This window comes from Triturus cristatus, chromosome 2_1, assembly GCF_964204655.1.
Source record: "Triturus cristatus chromosome 2_1, aTriCri1.1, whole genome shotgun sequence".
NCBI lineage: Eukaryota > Metazoa > Chordata > Amphibia > Caudata > Salamandridae > Triturus > Triturus cristatus.
Window position 1 is genome coordinate 506,341,384 of NC_140581.1, and position 15,900 is coordinate 506,357,283.

A 15,900-nucleotide genomic window follows, 5' to 3' on the forward strand; every position below is an offset into this window, starting at 1 on the left:
GTAAGAGCTGGACGGCTGGGGAAGACAAGATAAGCAAAAATGTGTATTTTCTACACAGTGTTATCAATTTAACTGCTGCCAACTTTATTCAATGAGTTATCACACTGTTGATGATAAATTCCCCCTCCCCTTGTTAGCTGTTGTTTTGATCTTTGATTGGAGTGCTTGATTGTGGGCCACCAATTGGAGGCTCCCCCCCTTACCTGTGATTGCTCTTTGAGCTTCACTTATCGGGAGCAACCCCAACACAATTCCCCTTATTGTAACGCACTGTACTTTGTCTTGTTGTACCAAATTAAAACTAATAAAAACTATTTTGGGAAATAAATCACACTGTAGACCGTGAAAAGGGCTGACTGTGTGCATGAGTACTCTCCCATGTAAATGAGGTCTTACTGGGTGGTTTTAAATGTAGTGAAGTGCTCCACACAATGGGAGTCCTTACACAATGGGTGGCATAATATAGTCAGATTTTATCCGACAAATACCACCAGCAGCATGGTAATGCGCAATGCATAAATTCTGGCTGAACACAAATGTAAAGTTTATAACTTTAATGCTGTTTTAATAGTCTTAATTGGTGTTGATTCCTTGTTAATGGGATTGACTGATTCACTTGAGGTGTGCCAGTTGCGAAGATATTCAATCAGGTGGATACTAGAATATGTAGATTTGCCACCTACACACTTAGAAAAATATATATATGATCAAGCTTCTTGCTAGGTAATGCCGGTCAGCCTTCTGTGATTCAATTGTCTTCTGAGGTTTATAATATGAAACTGAATGAGCTTAATTTTACTTAACAATTTGTTTTACCAACTGTGTGTTGCATAAATAGATACCAACTATGCTGGACTCAACTTGTCATGAGGTTTCCTACCTCTAAGAATTGAAAAAGGAAAAAGAGAAGTCAACCAATTAGGAGTATTCCGGTGAGCCCACCACGTCTCTCTAAGCATCTTCTTATGAGAAGACCCAGTCTGCAAAGCTCTTTGAGCACAGCACTTGACCAACTTGTTCATGCTTTCAGCTAGACCATTGGCCTGTGGCGAGTACAAAGCCGTTCTGAAATGGACAATAGATAACTCCTTCAAGAAGGCATTCATTTAATGGGAGACAAACTGCACCCCATTATCGGTAATGAGATATTTAGGAACACCTTCTCTGGAGAACTCCTCCGAAAGAAAATCAATCACCGTCCTTGAATTAACCACCCACTTAGAGGTATAGTCCACCAACAACAACACAACGCTCATCACGAGTAAACAATTCAAAAGGCCCGGCAAAATCTAGACCCAACTTCGACCACGGTTCAGAGGGAACTTCCACAGGTGAAAGGGGTGTCAATAACATAGTTATAGTATCTATTTATGCAACACACAGTTGGTAAAACAAATTAAGTCAAATTAAGCTCATTCAGTTTCATATTATAAACCTCAGAAGACAATTGAATCACAGAAGGCTGACCGGCATTACCTAGCAAGAAGCTTGATCATATATATATTTTTCTAAGTGTGTAGGTGGCAAATCTACATATTCTAGTATCCACCTGATTGAATATCTTCACAACTAGCACACCTCAAGTGAATCAGTCAATCCCATTAACAAGGAATCAACACCAATTAAGACTATTAAAACAGCATTAAAGTTATAAACTTTACATTTGTATTCAGCCAGAATTTATGCACTGCGCATTACCATCCTGCTGGTGGTATTTGTCGGATAAAATCTGACTATATTATGCCACCCATTGTGTAAGGACTCCCATTGTGTGGAGCACTTCACTACATTTAAAACCACCCAGTAAGACCTCATTTACATGGGAGAGTACTCATGCACACAGTCAGCCCTTTTCACGGTCTACAGTGTGATTTATTTTCCCAAAACAGTTTTTATTAGTTTTAATTTGGTACAACAAGACAAAGTATAGTGCGTTACAATAAGGGGAATTGTGTTTGGGTTGCTCCCGATAAGTGAAGCTCAAAGAGCAATCACAGGTAAGGGGGGGAGCCTCCAATTGGTGGCCCACAATCAAGCACTCCAATCAAAGATCAAAACAGCTAACAAGGGGAGGGGGAATTTATCATCAACAGTGTGATAACTCATTGAATAAAGTTGGCAGCAGTTAAATTGATAACACTGTGTAGAAAATACACATTTTTGCTTATCTTGTCTTCCCCAGCCGTCCAGCTCTTACGCTGATGAAAGAGTTGAGTTTCCGGGATTTCATCAAGTAAACTTGGCAGTGGTAGTGTGCTCCAGAAGGTTGAGGCTTGCGATTTCAGTAATTCCCCTGCCCTCTAAAAAAAATATCTATATCAAATTTAACTATGCAAGAGTTAGTCAGTTATAGGAGGCCAAAACTGGGTGCCAGATTTAGTGATGTGGAAGTCTTTGCATATGAAACTTAAAATTTGAATTTGACCCTGTAAGTTGGCCAGTGACAGTCAGCAGAGCCCTTCAATTGCACTTGTGAGGTCATCTGCTCTTTTTGTTTGCTGATGAGACAGGCCACATAGTTTTGTAGTGAGGTGTTGCAACAGAGGCATCACACATACCTGGTCACATTGCTTACTTAAAGTACTAGGGACCTCATGAATCTGAGATCTCACCTTGCCAGCAAATGTAATCTGATGGTGTTAGGTAAGGTAGGAAAAAAGCATTGTCCGGGGCCTGAGTAATAAAAACATGGATTTTGATTAATTTGTAGTAGTCTTTGGCACAATTCTGTTTTGACTCCTTGATGTTGCTAGTTTGTTTGAGCAAACTGTGTCAAGTTAGCCATGTGAAATGATTAGAAGGCATACTCTTTAAACTATATTATTTTGCCCTGCAAATGCTTAGCCCCAGTTACACAAATCAACAAAAACAGTTGCTTTGTTTTAGAACCAAAGCTGATATACATGCTGCACTGCATTGTGTCGTTGGTGTATGAATAATATATTGTGTTGTATTGGGTTTTCTAAAGTGCCTGGCTGCCCCCAACAGGGGTTCCCAGTGCTCCAGGGTTCGGCTGCAACAGATATCCACAAAATAGGGCCTACACGGTTAAAAGAGCAGAACTTGAGAAATTTCTGGAAAATGTCTTAACGTGGGCTTTGACCTAGATAAAGTGGCAATGTATTCCACAGTCTGGGTGACAGATCTCTAAACGAGTGCCGCCTGTCTTGCTCAATTGAACCTAGGGACTTGAGCCAGTTTCATGTTGGGTGATGTTAGTGAATATAGTAAAAATAAATACTTTTTTCCTTGTAGGCCTTCCTGATACAATTTTGCAGTGTCATAGCATTGTAAATATGAAATTGCACTATTGTCCTACACAGTGTTTCTTCTTTTGTCCACTTTCAATTGAGCAACATTCAGATTTGTCCGTCCTGAATTGAACTCTCTCAGAAACCGTGCTTAACACTCCTGAGTTATCCTACCAACAATTTGTTCTTCATGAGGTGTTCATGTTAAACGGCCTGGTGCTGCTTGTTTTTTGTTAGATTTCTTTATTGTTTTTATTAAACAATCAATATTCTCTTATAGTCATATACAGGATAACCAATGTATTACATCACCTATGACAGCTTAACTATCTTTTTGCTACGTATTCAGGTCTCCTTTTCACACAGTGCATCATAACTGTAGAGATCATAATTCCAGACTCCCAACTCCCCCCTCCACCCTCAAAACAACTTTCTATGTTCAGTGTTTTGTTAGGTACTTTAGATGCCTTTTTGATAGTCATCATTCTGTTACAGCTCAGACTCCTGCCCCTTGATTTGGTTTCTTACTGATTATCACTAGCTTATTCTTTATTTCTTTAGATATCCTCCGTTTCCTGTCGCTCCCCCTCTTCTACAACTTGTGTGGGTGGGGTTAGTCCTACTACCTCTTGAATCATCATCCCCCAAGCCTGCAGCACCTCAGGTAATTTCCCTTCCTGTTTAGTTTTCTTCATGTGTTCCTCCTCGGCCGTTGCCCATTCCTTAAGGTCTGTCCTCCACCACTTGTCTATAGCTGGGCCCCGTGGGGATAGCCAGTGTATTGCTGTTCGTCTCTTGACTACCTTGAGCCCTAATATCAGAAATCGTCTGGTAGTTTTACGTTTTGGGTTTCTGGGTATCAGTCTCAAGAGGCAACTCCGTATTTCTAGTGCTACTTTCCACCCCGTCACCCTGCTAAGTAGCTCTATTACTTCCGTCCAATATTTTTGTATTTTGGGGCAGTGCCAGACCATATGTACAAAGCCGGCCTCCGTGTGGCAGCACCTGGGACATCTTGAGTCTTGTGTTATGTTTATGGTTTGCAGTCGCCTAGGGGAGAGGTACGTCATATGTACAATGTTGAAGTAAATCTGTTTAAACCTAGCACATATCGAGACTTTACGGACTTCCTCATGTATGTTTTTCCAATCTGCTGGCATCAGTGGCTCTTCGCTGGCAGTTTGCCACCTCTCCTCTACCCTGCGGGGCTTATATTGTTTATCCGCCCTTAATGCTCTGTATAAATTGGTTACAAATTGCCATTGTGATCATAGTAATTATGGTTTGTGAGTGTTCTGGGGCTTCTAGGAATGTCGTCCAGAGCTGTCGGGCTGTGGCTGCCATCTTTGCGTAGTGCAAGAACTGCCCTTCACCTAGCGCAAATGTTTCCCTCTCATATTGGTATGTTATGAACCTGTTTTCAGGATATAGGTCTGTCAGCATTAGGCAGCACTCTTCTTTCCATTTCTCGATCGACATTGTCTGTGCTACTTGGGCAAACTGTGGTACAGTCCAGACATCAGACCGTTCTTACTGTCCTGGCCCATATCCTGGCCACCAGCTGTACCAGAGGGGGAATGCTCCCTGTATACCCAGTCCTTTCATAAGCAGGATCACCAGTTGCTGTCTGCCATAGGTGCCTGTGAGCAAGGTTCTCTCCCAGAAGGGGCTGTCTCTAGCCATTGTATTGCATGCTGTAACTGGGATGCTAGGTAATATAGCTCAAAGTCCGGGATTTCCAATCCTCCTCTATCCCACTGCCGCTTCATTTCCTCTACTTCTATACTGCAATGCTTCTCTTCCCACAACAGCAGTATTAGCAGTGTGTCCAATTCCTTAAACACTTTACACAGTATTTCATAGAAGGGACCCCTCCATGACATAGAGGCATCCAGGCAGGACCATCATTTTTAATCAGGGATACTTTGCCCATCAGGGACAATTTCAGTGTGTTAGAAAAATGTACACTTCCATGTAATCCTTTTACTATGCTTCCTATATTTAGTTAATAAAAAACGATCTTCCTCTCTGGTGATATGTATGCCTAGATAACGGACAGTTTCCGTTGCCCAAGGGAGCTGCTGTGGGAGTTGGGATATCGCAAGCCTCCACCCCTCCCCCCTCCTTCCTATCGGGTATAGCTGAGATTTAGACTTACTAATTCGAAGACCCGAGGCTTCCCAACATTTTTCTAGCACTCGGATTAATACTGCGGTAGAGTGCGTTGGGTAGCTTAAGTACACTAGGTCATCATCCGCATGGAGTGACACTACATGTTTCAGCTCGCTAATTTTTATGCCGTGTCCTTTCAGTACTGTTCTTAGATGACATGCAAGTGGCTCTATTGCTAAGGCAAATATCAGTGGTGAGAGCGGACAACCCTGCTGTGTCCCTCTATGGAGCGTCATACTTTCAGACACATATCTCCCTCTGTGAAACTTGGCAGTTGGCTTTGTGTATAATAGTTTCACCCACTTGATAAATTGAGGACCCAGGCCCATTTTATACAGTATTAGCCAAATATATTCCCATCTAACAGAATCGAAAGCTTGTTCGATGTGCAGAAAGGCCAGAGCGCATTCTTCTGAGTCCGTGTCTAAGGTCTGGTTAACATGTGTGAGCCTGTGGATGTTCCTTAGGGTATTCTTGCGTGGTATAAGCCCTGACTGGTCTTCATGTATGAGCTGGGGAAGATATGGGAGCAGTATACTTGCCAAGACATGGCTTATGAGCTTAAGATCTACATTCGGCATAGATAGTGGTCTGTGTGAGTTCAGTAGCGTCGGGTCCTTCCTGGACTTAGGCACTGCCACTATGAGCGCTTCCCGCATTAACCTCGCTAACTCTTTCTTCTCCCATGCCTCCTCCAGTACCTCTATCAGTCTGTCCGCTACCAATTTGGGGTATTGCTTACAGAATTCAGCGTGAGGCCGTCTGTGCCTGGTGACTTTGCTGTTTTCATGGGTATGATCACAGTTTTTAATTCTGCCTTGGTCATTTGTGCACCAAGGGCTTTCTGGGCTTCTAAGTCTAACCTGGGCATTTCAATCCCTTCCAGGTAGGTTTTTATATTCAAGGTGTGTGTGGAATTTTGAGGTTCCGTGTATACCTTGTTTAGGTGAGCTGCAAATGCTGCGTTAATTTCACGTTGCCTGTAGATCAGTTTATCCTGTCTGTCGCGTATAGCCAGTATTGGTTTAGATTGTGTCGCCATTTTAATTAGGCGTGCCAGTAAACGGCCAGATTTATCCCCCTCTATGTACCATCTTCTTCTACTGTTATTTCTATTGTACTTATCCAGTCTGTCCCACAGTTCCCCAACCTTCTGTCGCTGCTCTGTCCAGTTCTGGGGGCCCTCTTCTCCTGTGGGGAGTGCAGCTTCTAGTTTGGCTAGGTCTCGCTCTTGGCTCTATAGGTCTCGTTCAATCGTTTTCCTCACCCCCAACCTCTGTAGACAGGCATACTCCTCTAAGTACCACTTTCATCGTGTCTTATTCTGCTGCCCTACTACTAGCTGTCTTTCAATTTGTATAAAAAAAACCTTTCAATTCAGTTTCTACTGTGGGCTTATAGACCGGGTCTGTAAGTGTTTCTGCGTTTATCCTCCATAATGGTATCTTTGACAGGGGTATGCACAATGCGTAAATTATTAGTAGTGGGGAGTGGTCTAATAGATATCGGGCCAGGTATTGCGCTTCTACTACCCTGTGGATGGCCTTTGCCTGTATGAAAAAGTAGTCTAGTCGACTATCTATGTTTGTTGCCGAGGTGTGGCAAGAGTAGGCTTTTTGGTGTGGGTTACGGTGTTGCCACATGTCTATGAGGTCGAAATTAGTTTGCATCTGGCACATCGCCTCTCTCGCCTTCAATTTGGCATGCGGTCTTGGTGGGAACCTATCCAGTCTTCCTTTAAAGGCACAGTCGTAGTCCCCTGCAACTATGGGTTTCCTGTCAGGCGTAAGGTGGCCTGTCTAAGAGCCGATCCCAGGAAATCCCTGTCATAACTATTTGGAGCATATACATTGCACAGGCACATACTATGCCCATCTAAACTACCCTCCACCATGACATACCTCCTGTTCAGGTCCAAGCAGGTCCTTTCCTTTTTAAAAGGGACTCCAGGAGCCACCCATATTATCGTACCTCTGGTGTAGCTTGAGTAGGACGTCGCAAAGATCTGTCCTCACCAACGTCTTTGGACGTGTTTAAGACTATCGAGACTCCATATCTTTTTAGGTAAGCTACTATTTGGTTCCGTTTGACAAAATTATTAGGTCCTCGTATATTCCATGTTATAAACTTGTATTTTTGTTCTATTCCCTTCATGTCACCGAATCATCACCAGGTTTTCCTCTAATTCCCAAAGAGGGTTCTTGTCTAGAGCTGTGTCTAACTTCGACATCCCTGTACCTCTTCCTCTGCATGGCAGAACACGCCTTCTCTCCGCTGGTTTGTAACTTTTCACCACAACAGTAACATCCCCAACTCCCACCTCCCACAGGCAGTAGTTCCATACTCCCATAGCTCAACAAATGACCCAAGGACAGGTGACTCAGCCCCAAACCTATTTTTAACCCTCCCCCTCCCTTATACCTCACCCCTAACTTTTCAAAACAAAAGATCAAATCAGTTCTAGTCCATTTAAGTTGTCTCTGCTATGTGGCCTGTCCACCAGTCACCTTGCTACCCCTCAGGACCAATTGGGCTCAGCAAGACCGCACATGTGCACAGCAGCTGGAGTGTCCTATTGAGTTCAGTTGGCGGAACCCAGCATTTCCACCCCTTCCTGTTTTCCCTGATTCTAGTCCCCCTATCCCCCAAATCTCCTACAGAGGTGTTGACTGTCCGCACTGTCTCTGCGTATTATGTTCCCCATTACACTTGACTACTCGCAAGTTGTTGATTCAATCTCTCACCGTTCCTAGACCCCGCCTGCTTTGGATATTCGCTTCCAAGTCACCCATTACTCTTCTAGGGTTCTATCAGTCTGAGTCTGGGTCTCTTGTCCCAAGCAGATTGGAGAGTACTGGTTTTGTAGTGGTATCGTTGCCAGTTTGGTCCATAAAGTTCCATCCACTCCAACCAGGATGCGCCCAGTGTCTGGTATGTGTTGAGGAGTGGGTCTCCTTTCTTCTGCATCTCAGGGCTGACCACGCCGTCGTCTGTGGTTTTTTTGGCTGCTCATGCCATCCTTGGTTTTTGTCTGGTCTCATCAGTCCTTGTGAGTCCATCCAGTCTTTTGCATCCTGAGGTGTTTCATGAAAGTGGACTCCACTGTCATATTGCACTCGGAGTCTCGCAGGATACATCTGGCTGTATTTGATGTTATGATCCGGTAGATGCCGTTTAACTCCTAGGAATCCGTTTCAGAGATCTTGCCGTTTCCTGGTGTACTGTTCCGGAAGAGGGGTGCAGCGTGTCACCTACTCACTCAGAGGAACGAAAGAGACAGAGAAACAGGTGGTGAAGAGTATCCTAGGTATTTAGGAACCACTAGTGAGAGGGAAGCACAAGTCATGCCTCTTGTTGCCCTCACACACCCGAAGGATGTCATGCTTCATCGGGCGTTTGCTCCTCGTCGGGCCGGCGCTGCACTGCTCCACGGGTCCCCGATGGGTCACTTAAGTGGAGATCTTTTTAGAGAACTGCCGTCAGATGCATGCCAAGGTCGGCACCGAGAAAAAGTTTTGGACGTCTCGCCCTCCAGCCCGGCACCGAAACACAAATCTAACCCTTCCGGCTTGTGTTCGAGTCGGCCCCATGTCGATGCTGAATCGAAACCTTCGGCATCCAAATCGAAGCACGTAGTTGTGGCCATTCCCTCGCTACCAAAGAGTAAATCTTTGTAGCCGAAAGCTTTGGAGCTGAAACTTTCGATGCCGAAAAGTACGGCGCCCAAAGGGAAAACCACTGTTCCATCCAAAGAGCCTTGTTTCGACGTTCCGCCTGCAAACACTGAATCGAAACAAAAAGACCTGGTTATCCATCCGGATACTGTACATATTGATATGAAACTGCCAGAGAAAAGGAAAATGGGCTTACAAGAGGACTACTACATTCTTTAAAATGCAAGACTGTGGGTACTAAGCCTTCTTCTCCTCCTCCCAGAACACCTTCTTCACCCATTGACCCAAATTTGCTCATCACACCCACAAATTTCCCACAACCTCAATCACCCGATACACAAGATGAAGGGGATGGGGGGGATAAAGATAGGCCACTGGACACTAATGACCCCTGGGAGGACTATAATACGGATCCGATCAGAGAACGATCCGAGTCAATACCCTTCCAAACCCGCACCACCTGATGACAACATAGTGTATATAGAGCTACTTTATAGGGCTGCTCAATACCGTGGGGTGGAATCACATAAAGCGGCTCTTGAAGAGGATTTTCTATTTGAGACCTTAAGTTGCTCTCAGAGATCAACCCAGACACTACCTATGCTTAAGGGAATGCTTAAATATACTGATGAGATTTTTAAAGACTCTGTTCGGGCAAGAATTATCACACCCAGAATTGAGAAAAAGTACAAGCCAGCACTTACTGACCCCACTTACATCAGGGGTCAACTTCCATTAGACTCCCTTCTAGTCTCCAACGCTCGCAAAAGAGCAAACTCACAAACTACAGGAGAGGCCCCTCCTCCTGATAAGGAGTCGAAACTAGTTGATGCCTCGGGCAAAAGAATAGCATTGCAAGCAGCTCAATCACTGGCAAATTGCGACTCCACAAGCTCGCTACGACGGAGCTCATTATGATGAGCTAGAAAATGCCAATGACCTAATTTAGGAGGGCTTTAATTAATTACTAATATTTCCATTAGGTGCATCTCAGACGCAGTAGACACAGCAGCCCACGCAGTCAACACCAGTGTGTTGCTACGCAGACATGCTTGGCTCAGAATTTCGAGGTTCAAACCTGAGGTCCAAGCCTCTATTCTGAATCATCCCTTTGAGAAAGAGCACCTATTCGGCCCTACAGTGGACATATCTTTAGAGAAGATGAAGAAAGATACCGAGGTCGCAAAATCCGTGGGGGCTTTGCAACTCCCTTCCAATCGGGGATCCTTTCGTCGCTCCTTTTACACGGGTGGCTCCAAAAACACTCCATCAGAGAATCCTTCCTCCTACAAGGGCAATAATCAATCGCCCTCATCAAGAGGTTATTTTAGAGGAGGATTTAGAGGGAACAACGGCAAGGGAAGAGGCAAAGGCAACTCAACACGCAATTCCCCTGCAAACACCAAACAGTGACTTCCTTCCTCTACCCCGATCATTCCACTCCTGTTGGGGGACGTCTCTCCCAATTTCTACCCATCTTAAATACAATCACCTCAGACAGATGGTTTTTACTAATTATCCAATATGGTTATTGCCTGGAACTTACAGACACTCCCCCAAACATTCCTCCAAGATCACACGCAATGTCACAAGAACATCTCAACCTTCTCAAACAAGAATTTCTCTCTCTGTTACAAAAAGGAGCTATAGAACCAGTCCCATTACAATATCAAGGGGCAGGTGTATACTCCCTATACTTCTTAATTCCCACAAAAGACTGCTCTCAGACCTATACTGGACCTCCGAAACCTGAATCTATACATCCAATCGGATCACTTTCATATGGTGATACTCCAACAAGTACTCCTGCTCCTTCAGCAAGGCGACTATCTGTCAACTTTAGATTAAAGGACGCCTACTTCCACATCCCAATACACCCTGCTCACCGCAAATACCTCAGGTGTGTGGTAGGGGGGCAACATTAACTAATTCAAAGTACTCCCATTCAGAGTCACTACTGCTCCCAGGGTTCTCACCAAATGCCTGTCAGTAGTCGCAGCTCATCTACGAAGACAACACATTCCCGTCTTCCCATACTTAGACGACTGGCTCATAAAAGAAAGCTCGCAAGCAAACTGTCTACGACATGCTCACAAAACAGTGCATCTGTTCCACGATCTTGGATTTTCAGTGTATCTTTCCAAGTCCCATCTCCCACCCTCCAACCCGCAAGCGTACTTGGGAGCCACTCTAGATACACAAAAAGCTCTGGCCTATCCCAATCCGGCCAGAATCCGCAACATTTAAACTGTACTTTCCCAGTTCCAGCCTCAACACTCATTGCCAGCTCGAGTGTTCATGCAGTTACTAGGAATGATGGTGTCTTGCATCCTAATAGTCCCTAATGCAAGACTTCAAATGCATCCCCTCAGGAATGCTTAGCACGTCCGTGGAATCAGTCTCGGGGTCTGTAATCAGATCTAGTGTTGGTGGACGGCCGCACTCATCGCTCTCTGCAGTGGTGGAATCCACAAAACCTTTCCAAAGGGCGGCCCTTCATCGATCCGGTTCCACAGACATTACGAACAGCTGACGCATCGCTCACTGGTTGGGGAGCTCATCTCCAAACTTGCACAATTCAGGGCATGGGGAGCCTGCATCAAAAGCAGCTTCACATAAATCATCTAGAGTTTCTAGCAATATTTCTAGCGCTCAAACCCGTTCAAATTCACCTGGGACGCAAAGCTGTCTTTATACGCACAAACAACATTACTGCAATGTATTACATACAGAAACAGGGAGGGACACACTCTCTCCAACTGTTACAATTACCACAGACCATCTGGAGGTGGGCCATACATCACAAAATGTATCTCCTCGCAGAACACCTTCCAGGAGTAGACAATCAAATTGCGGATCTGCTCAGCAGACCAAGACAACAGATCCACGAGTGAGAACTCCACCCACGAGTTCTCCTCCCGTTCTTTCAGATGTGGGGCTTCCCAGACATAGATCTGTTCGCCACACACCAAAACGCAAAATGCTCAAGCTTCGCCTCCAGGTATCAGCACCCATTGTCCAGAGGCAATGCACTATGGATGAATCGGTCAGGGATATTTGCTGGCGCTTTTCCGCCTCGCCCACTCATTCCACTAGTGGTTCGGCAGGTCAGGCAGGCGTCCCTCACACTAATACTAGTTGCTCCCACATGGGTCCGTCAACCATGGTTCACCACCCTGTTGAAGCTCTCAGTAGTCCATCACCAGAAACTACATCTTATACCCAATCTCCTCACGCAGAGCCGTGGAGAGAGAAGACATCCAGATCCAATTCATTTCAACCTCGCGATCTGGCACCTGAAGTCATAGAGTTTGTCAACCTCAGCCTTCCGCCAGACTGCATGAACATTATCAAAGAGGCTAGACTTCCTAATATAAGGGCTTGCTATGCAGCAAAGTGGAAGCGATTTGTTATTTATTGTACTAACAATCAAATCAACCCACTTGATGCTTTCCGTTCAAAACATCATCTGCTATTTACTGCATCTACAGCGTTCAAATTTAGCGTGCACATCCATACGCTTACATCGTGCTGCAATAGCCACATACCTTCAAAATAGACAACACCTGCCTCTTCAGAGTGCCTCTTATTAAGGCATTTATGGACGGACTCAAGAGTCATTCCCCCAAGACTTCCACCTGCCTCAGTGTGGAATCTCAATATTGTGCTCACCAGACTAATGGGTCCACCCTTTCAGCCAATACAGAAATGTGAGCTCCAATTTCACACTTGGAAAGTCGCTTTCCTCATAGCTATTACATCACTGAGGAGAGTAGGTGAGCTTCAGGCACTAACCATATAGGAACCATTTTTACAAGTACACCAAAACAAAGTGGTTCTTCGGACTAATCCTAAATTTTTACCCAAGATGATTTCTACCTTCCATATCAACCAATCTGTTGAGTTGCTTGTGTTCTTCCCTCAACCTGATTCTGTGGCAGAACTTGCTCTACATACCTTAGACGTTAAAAGAGCATTACTCTACTACATAGAAAGGAAAAAAACCTTTCCGTAAAATAAACTCTCTTTGGCTTTTGCACCACCTCATAAAGGCAATCCCATCTCAAAATCAGGTATTGCACGGTGGATAGACAAATGCATCTAGACATGCTATGCAAAAGCGAATCTAACATTGACAATTCCCTATAAAGCACACTACACTCGCAAACTAGGGACTTCTATGGCTTTCTTCGGAAACATCCCCATAGATGACATCTGCAAAGCTGCAACATGGTCTACACGTTACACATTCACAAAACACTATTGTACAGATGTGTTAGCAAGACAGCCAGCTAGTGTAGGCCAGGCATTCTACTTACACTCTTTCAAACCACTACAACAGCTACAGGTTAGCCACCGCTTTGGGAGATTACTGCTTTATAGTCTATGCAAAGCATGTGATCTACAGCTCACATGCCTGGAACGGAAAATGCTACTTACCCAGTACGCATCTATTCTTAGCATGTAGAGCTGTAGTCACATGCGCCCACCCGCCTCCCCAGGTACCTATACCTGTTGCACTGATTTCTTACTTAGATATATACACATGGACATCTCTATTCTACTACTCTTACTACCTCCATTACCACCCTCTGCGGGAAAATAATCTAACAATGGAGTCGATGCCCATGAGCACTATCACCGAAAGGAGGAGTCACCTACCTCGTGACTGGAAAAGACACTTCTTCGAAGAAAAACAAAGTGCAAACATCCAGACCCAACACTAGATGGCAGGCTATGCAAAGCATGTGAATCTACAGCTCTATATGCCAAGAACTGATGCATACTGGGTAAGTAGCATTTTCCTTATCTATTGTTGGATAAACTACGACTTTGGCGTAGTTCTACAAGGTTTGCTTTCCCACCCACGGGTGACATGGGTGAACTCAGTTCAATGCACCAGCGATGAATGTGAAAGGTAAATTATTGTAGCCCCGCAGAAAACTACTCAATGTTTTATTGAAATAGAATTATTGCTTTTGGGTTACTAATAATCCTTATAAAAGTGATCAAGGGCACCGTAGTAAGAAACCTATTTGGTTGTTCACAATATGTTCCATGGCACTAATCCTGAACCTAGGATAGGGTCTCCCCTTGGCACCACCTGTTGTCCCCAATGGGTTTCTTGAATTTGATGCTTGAGTTCACTGCTGTTTATCGTAATTAGTAAAACGTTCATAATCTATTGAGTAATTCAAGTTTCCAAGTTATTATTACATATCTTTATTTTAATGGATTCCATATATGTACATCCAAAGGGGCATTCCAAAATTACCCATATGATTTAGTGCAAATCAATTTTCCAGCCTTAATGCATTTTGGACCTGTGAATGTCCTTCATCAGGGAGTCGCCTATGAAATGAAAAAGAACAATGCTATTTCAATACTTAATTAACAAAAACTCTAATTTTATTTTGATGATTCATGACTGACATGTCTTACATAAAATCTGTCTCAAAGCCCTTATCTTCATGAATCAAGAACACAAACTTATTACCACATATCAACTGTTTGTTTTCTATATATTGCATTGTTTACCCAGCTCACAGATCATATGTTCAATGAAGCATGTATGTATAAGCATTTGGTACTTGCTCAATGTCATTTGTATGTTTATGATAGCAAAGCGACCACAGGTTGAATATGTCACTGGCAAGCAATACATACGCATGTTCCTGATAAAAGTAAATTGGAAAGAATGATTGGAACATGTCCAGCGTCAAAAAAAGCACCCGATTACCTAGTGTGTTCACCTCAGTGAGATTGTTTCATATAATCTAATCAAAAAAGCGTTCTCGGTTCGTAAGTACGAACTATTGCAACTTGTAATCAATGCCTAGATGAAAAATCACTAAAGTATGAACCTAATCCTATGTGTCAACAAAGGTAGGGGCTTACCGCATAGTGGAATCGACTCCAGAGTCTCTCTGCATTTTAGTAAAGCTGCCATGTTTTGTTTGTTTATGAAATGACTCCAGTGCATCATGTTCATAGAAATGGGACACAAGACATCCGAATCAAGCGTGAATTCGAAAGCCATAATGAAATGTTAACATACATTTTACTTTATGCTGTAATCTAGTGTAATCTGATCAAAAGAGGCATTCTCAGTGTATAAATACAAACTACTGGAACTTGAAATCAACACCTTGGTGTAAAAATCAATGTATATGAACAAAACACTATGCGTAAATAGATCAGGGCTTACTGAAAAAAGAAGTCTTCGATGATCTATTAACGCAGCTGTATTTAGTTAGTTGTTGATAATGAGTGAACTCCAGCACATCATAGTCCTCAAAAATGGGGTTCAAAGTGGTAGGCTTTACTTGAATCAGAACGCCATGTTGAGACATCAATGTGGGTTTTACTATGATTTGACTGTCTGATATTGTAAAACTATTATTCTTCCTGAAATGACATTCTCGAGACCTGAACAAAATAGGTTCTATATAAAACTGAAAACGGTCCCAGAAAATTAAACATAATCTCCAATACCCGTAATTGATGCAAGTACCAAACCAATATTTCCTGTCAACGTGTCATAACATTAAGGTTTCTGTGACCATTTAAACGATGGGAGTTCAAAATCAAGCTAAGGTGATTAAATACAGGAGGCTTGACTGATATGATCAAATGTTGACGGTGTCTCAGAAATGTGTGCTGGAGAATGTGTATTAAAACATATCAGACATCCTCATTTATGACCCACAAAATTAAACGTGATTAAACATTGTATACCAAAGTGTATGGCACATAAACAAATCACATCATTTTAAAAATCCTTGATTGTAACTATTATAAAT

General features: G+C 43.5%; 1 protein-coding gene across 9 annotated transcripts in view; it reads left to right on the forward strand.

The window, feature by feature from the left end:
- The window catches only part of ZFYVE16 (zinc finger FYVE-type containing 16), a 602,399-nt gene that overhangs the window by 480,111 nt on the left and 106,388 nt on the right, over nt 1-15,900 (forward strand). The window lies entirely within an intron of this gene.